The following is an 8,575-nucleotide window of genomic DNA, read 5'->3' as shown; positions in this document are numbered from 1 at the left end:
AAGTTTGAGAAGTGGCCCATGGGAATCTCATGAGGTTTAACAACACCAGATGCTGGTGCTGCACCAGGGTTGGGGCAACCCCTGGTGTCAATCCAGGGTGAGGGATGAACAGACAGAGAGCAGCCCTGCTGAGAAGGATCTGAGGGTGCTGGTGGATGAGAGGCTGGACATGACCCAAACACCTGCACTTGCAGCCCAGAAAGCCAAACATAGCCTCTGCTGTTGGGCTGCAATAAAAGCAGTGGCCAGCAGGGCAAGGGAGGGGATTCTGCTCCTCTATCCTATCCTTCCACATGGAGAAGCCACCTTAGAACTGCATCCAGTTCTGGTACCTCTACATAAGAAAGACATGGACCTGTCAGAGCAAGTCCAGAGGAGGCCACCAAATTGATTAGAGGGATGGAGCATCTCTCCTATGAGGAAAGGCTGAGAGCATTGTGCCTGTTCAGCCTGGAAAAGAGGAGGCTTTGGGGTGACCTGCTTGCAGTACCTGAAGGGATCCTACAAGAAGGTTGGAGAGTTAGTTTTTCAAGAGCATGTAGTGAAAGAACAAGGGGAATGGCTTCAAATTGAAAGAGAGTATGTTTAGATTAGATATGAGGAAAAAAAAGTCTCCACTGTGATGTTGATGAGGCACTGGAACAGGTTGCTCAGAGAAGCTGTGGATGGCCCATCCCTGGAATCATTCAAGACGAGACTAGATGGAGCTCTGAGAAACCCGGCCTAGTGAAAGATGTCCATGCCCACAGAAGGGGGTGGACTAGATGGTCTTTGAGATCCCTTCCAATCCAGGTGATTCCATGACTCTGTAAAGGCTGAGATGGATGTTCACATTAATTCTAAGACAGTGGTGTTGAAGTTAAAGAGTAAGTAGACTGGACAGGTTTGCAGTCTGACCAGGCATAGTGGCTCCTGTGGTAGTCTGGAATCACTTACAACCTCTGAATTATGTTATCTTACAGATTAGTCATAGGTGTTACTTTATAACCAATAGTCCTATATTCTTTTAGACTAGTTCTGAAGGACAGGGACAGCTGGAGAAATGTACTGGAAGGAATTAATTTTATAATGAATGTCCAAGTCAGCCATTCAATGTGCAAGACAGGTGTGCACAGGAATACATTTCTGTCATTCCACACATTGCTGTAAATCCCATATCCAAAAGCTGACTGGCTCTGGAAATCTGCATTTTTGCAACACACAGTAACAATATGCCAGTATTAAAAATATTGACAACTTGCCCCAAATCAAATCTAGTTCTCGTTTCCAGTTTTTCTCTTCACTGCTCAGGCAGTGCAGTTCTCTCAAGTGGATTAAGACAATGGATTGTGCATTTTTTCCATAGAGGCTGACAGACAGAAGGACGATGATTAGGATAAAGCTATAATAGACAAAATAGTTTTAATTTTCTTGCTTTGTCTGATACATTTCAAATATGCTGCCCTGTGCTAATGAGATGAAAAAGGGCACAAGCGTTCCCCCTTCCCTAGCTGATCTGATCTGCCTTTAAAATGAAGCTCTAAAAAAGTTTAACTGGTTCCAGCTGGATCCTATGCAGCCTACAAAGACCTAGTTCCTCTTAGGCAAATTAGAGCAGTGTAAATTCTTATGTCATGACAGTGGCAAGTGCTCAGAATTTCTACCACTGGGAAAAGTTGTGAAGGGCACTACAAGAGCACATAACAGAGAAAAGAGGGATTCTTGTAGGAGGATTTACAGACTTACAAAAGACTGTAGCAACTAGATGTGCAGAAGAGTGGACTTCATCAGGAAACTACAGAGGACCATATCCCATGGGTCCTTAAAAAGTGGATAGGGCAAAGTAACAGAAAATACACTATATTGGACAGTTTTCATTAGAAGCTGGAAGGACATGGTGAGCTATTAAGTAGTTTATTTTATCACGCACGTCTTTTACTGCTTTTGAAAACAGCCTAGGTTGCCAGTTAGATCCTTGCTGTGGGACAGCAGCCTCACATTTATAATAACCTCACATTTTATAATAGTTCAGAGAATATAATCTTATTTCAATAAAGAAACAGTGCATGGGAACCCTTTAAAAATGCGTCATTGACAACAATTTGTAGGTTGAAATGTGTTGCTTTTATTTTGTCTTTCATAAGCCAGTATGAATCCAACATTTAAGTTTTAATGGCAGGCATGTTGTACATAAGTGGAGCAGTTTCATGTAAATATATGAACATATTTAAACAAACAATCTAATGCAGGCTTACCACAATGAATAAAAAAAATGAAAATCAATAAAATCCCAAGTTACACTGGTGTGTGCTCATGCAATATACACCTACTGGGACTTAGTTTAAAAGTGTTTTGAAATATTATTTCTCTGATATTTATTTTAATGGAAACTTTCCCAACTGCTGATGGCAGATATCATATGCTTGTGGTGATAAGAAAAACGGCAATTTTTCTGTTCCCGTGGAATGTCTTGTTTTGGCTGTATGCAAAGAAACACCATATTGTAAAGCTGGACTGGAAGCCTGTCACTGAAATGAAAATATGGAAGAAATTTAATTGTTTCCATAATTCCTTATTTGAGTTAAACAAGTCTACTCAGACATGTAACCCCTGAAAACCTGACAAAGCTGCAGATGTTAAGAATTTAAACAGTTTGTGGTTCTCTTGATAGCAAATCTTATTAAATGTGAACTGATATGGTCTATGCAAACATACAAGGTACAAAATAGTATGATCTTTTAATTTAACTCTGATAGCAGCTTCCAAATATAATCTGTAAATATTTAACCAGGGACAAAAGGTACTGAGTTTTACAGCATTTCATTAAAAACAAACCAAATAACCTAGTACACTCAATTATAGCATAGTGCTGGCAATGACTGCTGCTCCTTCCAATACTTTTTCATAATGTCTGTTACTTTCTCCCATTTTGTGATTGCCCTGAATTTCTTCTCTTATATTATCAAAACCAGGCCTGAATCACTTAAGTTTATTTCTTTCTTCAGACCAAGGAAGAAAAGGTAGTATAATTCCTACTGAATCTTGGAATACTTTCTTTTGTACTAGCACGTATTTTCTTTTTCTAAAAATACAACATATATCCAATGTTAAAGCATGTTGTAAAATAGAAACTAAGCTGGCAACACTCACTAAAACCACATATCCAAACCAATTCCTTTGCATCTGCTTTTATTTCTTGGACTTCTTCAGCCTTCCTCAGATTTCAGCTCCATGTACCAAGCAAGAATTTTGTGAAGGATGAAGCTACCAACCTGCAGGAATAGGCAGAGTTCATCAGGAATGTTCTTAGCACAGCACCAACACAAAGTCCCTGTGTACAGACAGCTCCAGCACACAAATCACAGTTTACCTCCAGAGTTATTTTTTGACTGGTATCCCTGACTAGTAGCCAGTCTATTCCTGATGCTGTCACACAACCACAGTGAGAAGCAGCATGTTACAGACTTGGTGTCTGGGTGAGCTTTCCTTCTGTGCCTGAAGAAAGAGGCATCTTTGGAAAGAAGGTAAAACTGAACCCGGTAACCTGAAGCCACGAGAAGGAGGTGTACCAGCTCCAGAGCTAACCATGACTGGTCCCTGTGCTCGTGGCTGCTGAAAAGGGGCAGCCAAAAACAAGCTCTGCCACAAGCACAGCAGTCCCACAACAAGGGAACATTGTTCCCAAGGGAAGATGGGTGATCACAGCAGGCACATTGAGGGGACTGGTCTGTGAAGCCGAGGGAAGATTTAGACCTGAGACAGAATTCCTCCTAAAGTCAGCAGTGCATGTACTCATCACTCTCAACATACCAGGACATAAATCCTTTAGCCACCTCATAGAAAACCAGAAAAAGATCTCTCCAAGCAACTGCATTTCAGATATTAACTTTAGGCTCTTGTTTTTCTGCTTTGTTCTCCTCCAGTCAGTTAAACAAAGAGATGTAGAAAAACCAAGGAGAGAAATACGAGCAGCTGAAAAAGAAAAGTGCTGTCATGATTGTAGAATAGGTTGCTGGTATTTACAAAATTCTGTGTATTCAGATTCAATATTTTCCATATGAAGATCATCACTTAGTATTAATGCTGAAGCCATAAGGAGGATAGGGCCCCTCTTCCAATAAATAATTTGCAGATACAAGGAAAAGTACAATCCCTGCCCTGAGGACCTTGGAAATAATATCCTGCTTGTCTAAGTTGAAATAGAAATGTGTTTATTTTTACTACAGTAAGTGCTTAACACACAATAACCAAACCAAAACTATTATTTCAAAAGGATTTAGAATAATATTTTAATTACCTCAATGTTTATAGAATTGAAAAAGCAGGAACTACTAATAATGACAGTCTCAAATACTTGTATTTTTTCTTTGGAAAATCCAGAGACTGATATAATGATATGCACTTGTAAAAAAGAAAGCAGTTGGACAGATAAACTCTTCCATTATAGGATTTGGCCGAGAGAAGAGCAAACAAATCAGCATTCTCTTCAGGGCAATTTACACCTATTGGTCTCCAGAAATTTATACTGTTGAGGAAATTTGGGAGTTTTACTATGCCAAGTCAGAAAACACTGCAAGTTATTTATGAGACCAGCAAGCAAACAGTAACCACATGAAAGAGTATATAATATTTTACTCAGTTATGTAGGAATACAGAATATAAAAAATAACACAGAAAAAGAGCAAGATCCAGCAAATAAGTATTGTGGGAACCCACATTCTCTTTTCAGATAATTTTTACCAATATGAATGCTGAGAAGCATCCATCCTTCATTGTCTGTCACGATAGACTACATATGGCTCTGGAGAAATGTTATCACATTGTGTGGTTCTCTTATTCACAGAATATCTGTGACATGCAGAGAATGAGGACCTAAAGGTTTGTTCTTAAGTTACTACATCCCCCTCCTTGCCACCTCCCATAACAGCATGAATAAAGCACATTGAGGAAGAGATTCTAGACAAGTGCACATTTGTTGGGAAAAAAAAGAGGAAAAAAAGATGTGTTATTTCATAGAACTATTTAGGCTGAACAAGACTTTCAAGTGTGTACCTACAGATTGAGGAATGAGACTGAAAAGCAGTGCCATGTGAAGGGAGCTGGGAGTCTTGGTCGATGGCAAGTTGAGCATGAGCCAGCAGTGCCCTGGCAGCTAGGAGGGCCAAGAGTGTCCTGGGGGGCATCAGGCACAGCATCACCAGCTGGGCAAGGGAGGGGATTGTCCTGTTGCTCTGCACTGGGGCAGCCTCACCTCGAGTTTTGGGTGCCATAATAAAAGACAGAAAACTATCAGAGAGTGCCCAAAGGAGGGCAACAAAGGTGGTGAAGGGCCTTGAGGAGAAGCTCTGTGGGGAGCGTCTAAGGTCACTTGGTCTGTTCAGCCTGGAGAAAAGGGGAGACCTCATTGCAGTTACAACTTCCTTGTGAGGAGAAGAGGAGGGGCAGACCCTGATCTCTTCTCTGTGGTCATCCAAGACAGGACACAAGGGAATGGCTGACGCTGTGTCAGGGGAGGTTCAGGTTGGATATTAGGTAAAGGTACTTCAGCCAGAGGGTGGCTGGGGCACTGGAACAGGATCCCCAGGGAAGTGGTCACAGCACCAGCCTGACAGAACTCAAGAAAAGTTTGGACAATGTTCTTGGGCACAAGGTGTGACTCCTGTGGATGGTGCTGTGCAGGGAGTCAAACTTCATGATCCTTGTGGCTGCCTTCCAAATTCTGTGATTCCAACCTTTGACCAGTCACCACTTTGTCAACTAGACCATAGACTCAGAGTGCCATGACTAGCTGTTTCTTGAACACCTCCAGGGATGGTGACCCCAATACATCCTTGTGCAGTCCGTTTCAATGCTTGACAGCCTTTTCTGTGAGAAAATCCTTCCTGATGTCCAACCTGAATGTTCCCTGGCACTGCTTGAGGCTTTCTCCTCCTGTTGCTAATTGTCTGGGAGAAGAGAAAAATATTTGGAAAATGCTGCAATATGGACAGCATAGAATAGCACGTGTGAGATGAGTATGAAGTGGAAGCAGGACCATTCCCACAAAGGGAAGTGCTGGCCTCTCCAGTAGTGGTCCTTGGGCTCCCTCTTTTCCTTGCTGTGCTTCTCTACTGCTGCAAGCAGTACCAGTCTTGCATGCATGGGATTTGCTCTCATGCCTGTCATCCAGGGCCTTTGCTGGATCACCCATTCCATGGAGGAGCTCCAGCACAGACACCATAAAAAAGCTAAAAGAAAAAGAGGAAAAGACCCAGAAGAGAAAGGAGTACAGAAAGGAGAGGAAATCACTGTTTTAATCTACACCACATGTACAACATGGCTGAGCTACAAGCTCTAGGGAGTCATAACTCTGAATGTCCTGACTTATGTGTGTTTAAAATCTGAACTGTTACATTACAACATGGGGTGGGTTTTTACGCATTTAATTTAATTTTGTTCTTTGGGGAAAAAGAAAGTATGCTTTACTGTACAGTCAAAGAAACACCATGACAGACAGTCAAATAAATATCATCCTCACATTTATTTGCATGATTAAGCCATCAGACAGTCAAGTAAATGGAATGGAGTGCATTTATTTGAATAAGCTCCAAGGTATTTTTGGGCACATAAATAAAATAGGGACGGCAAGTCATAGCCCTTAATTTTTCCATTGTTAAACCAATGCAACTCCAAAATAACTCCTCTGAAAAAAAGGGTAAAATCAATGTAAAAAAAAAACATACATCTGAAAACCGCTCTGCTTTTCCCATCCTCCCCCTACACAAAGAGGTTTTTAATTAGGAGGACTTTAATTAGTTATGAAGGGCAACATGCAACTATGTGTCTAGACAAGGTTCAGTGCTGTAGTGGTTAACCAGATACTAAACACCAGATAGTAGAGTGTCCATACATTCTTGTTCTGTAAGAATCAGGAAGCTCTTCTCATAACTCCGAGACATTATCTTCTTCAAAAGCACATAACATCTGCATTGTGTGTCATGGTTTCCACATCCACAGAAGACCAAGAGGATAGCATTGGTAGAGCAGAACACTCAGTGTGAAATACTTGAAACCCACAGTACTCACATTTAAAGGATTTTTTTTTTTTGCTTTTATCTTGGGGGTTGTTTCAGAGACTTCTAGACTAACTCTAGATTGGCCCCATAGACTAAAACTCCTATCATGGCTGGAGTCCATTAGATGAGCTCTGGGAGTCTACACTCCAATTTAGTTTCACCCAAAGGCATCTAGCACATATGTGCCAAAACCATCCCACAAGAGAAGCAAAGAACAGTCAGTAGGGACAATTGGGAGTGTCATTTTCAAGTGCAATCCTTATTTGCACTGAAATATCAACATTGGCACATGCTGTGAAGGAAAGATAACTTAAGCTCATAAACTATGCCTTCTGTATTCTTAAAGTAAAACAATATGCCCTAGAAAAAGCACACAGTTTTCACTGCCTCCATGGCAAGGACAGATTAATGCACTGAGAAAGCTTCAAGAAAAAATTTTGGAAAATTTTGGAAATGCTCCCAAGGAAGTGCATATGAATTCAGACATTACTTATAGTCCTTTATGACTCAGACCATGGTATGAAGCTTTGTCATAAGCTTGGAGACGACCAAAAACATTTTAGTATCCAGAAGCATCCAAATACCAAACAAATCCTATTTTTACCACCCAAAACAATAGTTTCATTCAACAATGGTGAGAAACATGAACTGAGTTTTGTTTTAAATCAACAGTGAAGGCTGTTCAGTACAATATTACAAATTGCAAAATTGGAAGAAGTGTGAAATGACCCAAAGTGATGATTATAAAGCAAAGTAACAGTTTTTAAAAGTTATATCAAGCTAAGAAAAATGTTCTTTAAGTTTGTTGTGCTGTCCTAAGCCTTATTTTGCTTGTGGGTAGGCTCATGATCAAGACCATGAAAAGAGCAAAAGTTATACTTTCCAGACCTGGTGAAACCTGTTGATTTACATTGGAAGCACTAACAACTCCAGGAAACTCCTGTAGGAGCTGGGTATTCTGGTTTGTATCCTGCAATACCCCAGTATGACATCATATCTTTTAGCAAATGAACTGCATCCCACCAGCACCTCAGTGGACACGTCCATATTATGCTTAGCTCCTTGACAATCTCCCAGGTAGAGGTCATCTGTCTACCTTACTCTCCAGTTTTCCTTTGAAGGAAATGAGCTAGCTCTGTTCACATCAAAGCAGGAGGGCAGCTCTGTGGATAGCTCACTAGCAACTTTTCCCAAAAGACAGCACAGACCGGCCTACACTCTGTGGGTCCTGCTCAGTGTAGTCCTCCAACACCATTGCAAATAAACCCACATTCCTTTCTGTCGTACCCCTCAGCCTGCAGCATATACCTTAAGATTCATATAATGAAATCTCCACTCTAGAAGACTGAAATACAACCCACATGTTACACTTTGATCAGAAAAAGACATTAAAAAATAGCAACTTGTAAGGCCACCCTGTGAAGCTCGGAAAACTCATGCACTATGAACATGACCAGTCAGTTTCAGAGGACAGTAGCACTGTAAAACATGGATGCTACCATCCTGCACCAGATGGTCTGTGGGCCAGGCATCACAGTCTT

The sequence above is a fragment of the Passer domesticus genome, chromosome 1 (genome assembly GCF_036417665.1).
Source record: "Passer domesticus isolate bPasDom1 chromosome 1, bPasDom1.hap1, whole genome shotgun sequence".
NCBI lineage: Eukaryota > Metazoa > Chordata > Aves > Passeriformes > Passeridae > Passer > Passer domesticus.
The sequence above is the reverse complement of the archived record's forward strand: the minus strand, read 5'-3'. Positions refer to the sequence as shown.